Source organism: Adiantum capillus-veneris, chromosome 12, assembly GCF_014529385.1.
Source record: "Adiantum capillus-veneris isolate H3 chromosome 12, ASM1452938v2, whole genome shotgun sequence".
Taxonomy (NCBI): domain Eukaryota; kingdom Viridiplantae; phylum Streptophyta; class Polypodiopsida; order Polypodiales; family Pteridaceae; genus Adiantum; species Adiantum capillus-veneris.
In genome coordinates this window covers 98,314,574-98,319,975 of record NC_140942.1, presented here as the reverse complement: position 1 = coordinate 98,319,975, position 5,402 = coordinate 98,314,574, and the positions used below count along the sequence as shown (strand labels likewise).

The 5,402-nt window shown below is 38.7% G+C and overlaps 1 pseudogene; it reads left to right on the top strand.

Annotated features, from left to right (window-relative positions):
* The first annotated feature begins 4,357 nt into the window (after positions 1-4,357).
* Positions 4,358-4,995, top strand: LOC147446195 (uncharacterized; annotated as a pseudogene).
* Positions 4,996-5,402: the final 407 nt, after the last annotated feature.

Below are 5,402 nucleotides of genomic sequence, written 5' to 3'. Positions count from 1 at the left end.
CAGGCGGCCTCACCATCCCCGCTGTGGATCTCCCCACTCATGGATATTTGCGCGCAAAAGGGCAACCACCCTCCTTCCTTCCTCTATTTAAAAGGTGAGGGCGCATCTCTGCCCCTCACTTAGCTTTTTTTGTGCTCATTTTTTTGCATAAGGAAAAGCGACTGCGTGACTGTTTCTACACTGCATCAAAACATGGAGCTCTCAACTCAAATAACATAGGTATGCATGGTTTTTTTTTTCACACTTACTATAAGGCAATATTTGTTTTGCTACGTCAGAAGGCATGATATTTTAGGGGAGATTCTTTGACATCGCAGTAAGTTGCAAAAGAAATATACCAGAAATGATCCCCAATAGGGGGGTTCTGATATGTATTACAATTTTTTTGTTAATGAGCCGTATTGGGCGTTTTATTTGATACAGCGTATAGCCGACTGATGTGGGTTGAGAATTTGCTTCTTTATCATAGTGCAAACCTTTCTTTTTTTAGGTTGGACCACTTGTTTGGTTATGGTTTTTTACCCTGGTTATTGGTACAAACATACATGCACACTAATTTGTTTGTAGACTGCTGGCTAACTGGTACTTTGTTATATCGGTTATGGCTCTATATCTGGTTAAACCATGGTTGTTCACTAAATGGTACGAATGGAAAAGTGAGCTGAAGAGAGGGGTTGCTTTACGTTTACATTGGCTTTTGAAAAGATTTTTTTTGCCGCTTTATTGAGCTTGAATATTTCTCAGTTGGCAGTAACCGAGCCTGCTTTGGGGGTTCATTGAGCATCAAAAAAGCTGCGGGTTTTTACTTGATACAGTTGTTTTTTCCACGGTGTTAAAGTACCATGTGTAAGTTGCCTTGATTGGCCTTGAGTATTGGGTTTCCATGGGTACTTAGATGGGTTTGAGGTGTTTATTGCGCACTAATTATGATTGGGTGGTTACACATATGGATGGTGGTATCTCTTGTTTCTTATTGCGCACTGGTTTGGTTTTTAACAAATAAACACGGGCCTTTAAGGTGTTGTGTCCGGTTGCACACTATGACAATTCTTGGTCTCTACATTGGTAAGATAAGGTTTTACATTATAGCTTTTTTCATTGACTCGGACAGATGTTGCTCTTATTATGGCTTTAGATATTGACACTCTAAACATGGTATATCTTTTCCTTAAAAGACTTCTGGGTTAGAAGTAAAGCCTGGTTTTCAGCAATGCTCCTTGTTTTTTGGATTACTTAGAGAAATACATGGTAAATTATGTAACAAATGGAGGAATAAAGTACAGTCCATTCACAAAGATAGGTATCTAACCTTAAAACAAGTTTTAATACTTGATACTTTATTAAAACCATTAATGAAAATGCTTCTTAAAATGGTACTCTCATAACTGATAAAAATGAAAAAAAGGATGGTGTTTCATACACTTGGATTGGAAGGGGTTCTAATCAAAATGATACATTTTTTTAAAACTTTGGAAAAAAGAAAGTATATATTTCAAAAAAATACTATGGAATTAGCTTGTAAAGTTGAAAAAAGTTTGTAAGATGGACATGGATAACAACTGGTAATACTTGATACTTTATTAAAATCGTAAATGAAAATCCTTCTTAAAATGGTACTCTCATAACTGATAAAAATAAAAAAAGGGTGGTGTTTCAAACACTTGGATTGGAAGGGGTTCTAATCAAAATGATACATTTTTTTGAAACTTTGGAAAAAAGGAAGTATATATTTCAAAAAAATACTATGGAATTAGCTTGTAAAGTTGAAAAAAGTTTGTAAGATGGACATGGATAACAACTTGTATGGTCCATTGATACCTGTAAAACACATCCAAGGCTAACTAAATTGTTGTTTTGTTTGGATGGATGTAGGTAAGGACTCTATCTTATCTTGGAAGTTTTTTTTGACTTCGGCAAAGCTGTTCTACACTGGATTACACACTCACTTACTATTTGGGAAGTTGATGACATACTAACTGTTTACTGGAATGGGACTTCATTCTTACAAACATTGTACAAAAATAATTCTAAGACTGAGTTGTTTTTGTACTTATCTTTTCGTTTTTCCAAAGCCAACTGTCTCTTGAATGTAAAAGTTCAATTATGTCTTATTATTTATGATTAAAACAGCTACACACACACACACACACACACACACAGAGTACTGATAGAGAAAGACTATATAAAGAACAATAATTACACTTATAACATACCTGGTTGCACACTATTGCAAGATGACGGTGTCAAAAGGAGTGATGTGCGAGCACTCTTGCATGCAGCTGCAACGTGCGTGTGCACTCTTGACAGGTCGATGCTGCACAAAACCTGCTAAATCTTGAACGCAGTCGTTGAACAGCCTTTTAACGTTTAACTTGGTGGCTTGTGCCGATGAGGTGTCCACTTGGTTGCACGTTTCTTTGGCATGCCCAAAGGGCAAAGGCTATAGAGATGCCTTCTCTTTTTACTAACTAAAATAGAAAAAGGTTGAGTTGTATTTTCAATCACGTTTTGATAGGCCAAAAATGTTGATTGGTTGAAATAAAATAGTGGGCACTCATTTAAATGAAGAGTGTGTAAATCTATTGATGGGCATGTTTGGAGTTTTGAAATATGAAGTGAATGCTCATTTACTAAGGAAAGGATTTTGGGCTGCCTTTGAAAGCATGAGATGTTGAAAGCCTTAGAGGTTAAATGATAAAGACTTAGCATAATGGATGTCTCCACAAATCCCAAGAGTCACCTTCTCATTTTGAGAAGTTCTTTCAATTCACTTGTTGAAACTTTAGAGGTGATAGATTAAAGAGGGTTATTTTTGCTCCACAAATCCAAAGAGTCACCTTTTCATTTTGAGAAGTTCTTTCACCCGTTGAAACTTGACGTGATAGACTAAGATGGTTATTTTTGTTAGTTCATACTTTAAGGAAGGGATCTATCCTTTAGAGCTTTTATTTTACGGAGATTTTTACTTTTATTTTTAAAGATTTTAAAGCTAAGTTTAAAACTTAAGGATGTAGAACTTTTAAAATAAGGTCTCCAATGAGAACCTGGAGTTTTTTTTTAAAGAAGGTAAAACTTTGAATTAAAGAAAGCGAAAAGATTACATGGATCCACATGTAGGGCGAGGGTCACCCTGGAGCGCTAGAGTTTTAGGGTTTAGAACTTCAGAGCTTTTAAAGTGAGATTTATAGCTTAAGGATTTAGAGTTTTAGATTTGTAAATGGGGCTCTAGAACTTAAGGATGTAGAAGTTTTAAAGCGGGGTCTAGAGCATAGGGCTTTAAAGCTTAGGGATGTAGAGCTTAGGGGTGCTTTTCTAATTTAATTCTTTGTGCTTATGTTTTTTTGGCGTGCCCAAAGGGCATAGGCTATAGAGATGCCTTCTCTTTTTGCTGACTAAAATAAAAAAAAAGGTTGAGTTGTATTTTCAAACATTTTTGATAGACCAAAAATCCTGATTGGTTGAAACAAAATAGTGGACACTCATTTAAATGAAGAGTGTGTAAATCTAATGATGGACATGTCTTGAGTTTCAAAATATGAAGTGAATGCTCATTGCTCATTTACAAAGGAAAGGAATTTGGGCTGCCTTTGAAAGCATCTATATTCTATATTTATTCTATATTATTATATTAAAAAGATAGGGGTGGTCGTCCATGTGGTTGCAAGCACACATGTCCCTCCCTTTCTTTTCCTCTATGAATGATCCTCATGGTCTGCCAACGGTGCTTCGTTTGGCCACCCCCTGTCATTAGTGCTTGTTGATCTGCCAACGGTGGCTTGCCTTGAACTGCGGGTGGATTTGATCTTGGTGCACAGGCTACGAGGTGCGGGCCGCAAGCACACCCACCGAATTGCGAGGGCTCCCACCATGCCTAATGTGCCCTCAATCTTCCTCCATTAATTCCCTGCGCGCTTAACCTCCCTTAGTTATAAGCTTCTCTCTCCCCTTTGGCTTGCTTCTCTTTCCTCCTCTGATCACTCTAATCCCATATTCCATGCTCATGGATCTGCTCCTCTGTTGTTCTTCCTGCTCACAGCTGCTCGGGCAACCTTCTTGCTCCTCTATTGTTTTGTTTGTAGGTGCAGGTGCAGTCCATGGTGCCTTTGAATGGTGTATCACAGTCTTGATGGGGGGTTAATACGTGTGTAGGGCTACTAAGAAGAGATCGACTGTAAGCGCACACACACACACACACACACACACACACACACACACACACACACACACACACACACACAGAGAGAGAGAGAGAGAGAGAGAGAGAGAGAGAGAGAGAGAGAGAGAGAGAGAGAGAGAGAGAGAGAGAGAGAGAGAGAGAGAGAGAGAGAGAGAGAGAGAGAGAGAGAGAGAGGCGGAGATGGAAGTAGTGGCATCAAGCTTGCATGTGTCTCCTTTAGCATGTTCAACATGCCACTTACACGCAGATAAAACCCGCATTCCTGTGCGCGCCAGACAAGGACCTGCTATGAAATCTAAATGGCCTTTTGCTTTGGTGTTGGGGGTTGTTGTGCTTCTTCATCCGAGGCTTGACTATCCTGATGATTTGGTTCTTGTTTTTGACTGGTTTGGAAACTCCTCTTCTTCCATTCATAAGGATCCCGTCGAGCCCTTTACCCTCTACGACAGCGTTTTCAAAAAGTACTTTATTGAAAATATTGTGGAGGGAAAGGTTGTGTCTAGAAGGAAAGGTTTTGCTTTGGATGCTGACAAGGAGACCCCTGAGTGGGTATCTTGACTGGTTTGAAGGTACTTATTATAGGGGAACCTAAGTGCACAAAGAGCGAGGGAAAATCTAGAGAAAAAACCCGTTTCCCTGCTTGTAAGGTCGCATGTAGACGGGCCATTGAACAACACCTAGTTGAAGTCACAAAGGAAACGGACTATGTACTTGATTCAAAGGACACGACTAACCTGATGGAATCTTGTGGCATAAATGAGCATTTGAAGCCGAGCAAGACAGCTTCGTTCACTTATCCATTTCAACCAAATAGATAGTCTCTTTGTGAATGATCTTCTTCGAAGGTGCCACTGGATTATGCTATGATCTCTCCAAGCAGCCATTCATAGATGTATTATTTGTCTTCTATGCCCGACTTAGATTTTTACCATCAGACTTCTCAAAAACTTTTGTGTGTATTCAGTGAACTCAAAGTAGCACATCAAATATTTGTTCAAGAAGTGTATTGGCTTTGCTGTGTAGGTGTGGATGCTTAACGTCTCTCTTGGCTCATTTCTACCTTTCAAAGGTGATTTAGAGGTCTTTCATTGCAATAAGTCAATAAAAGTGTCATAATAATCAATATCTAATTCTCCTAAATGATTTTCTCATGTTAAACTGATCATTTAATATGGGGAAGTGCCAAGGGAGAAAAAGCTAGAATATTGGTTAAGCTAGCAGACCG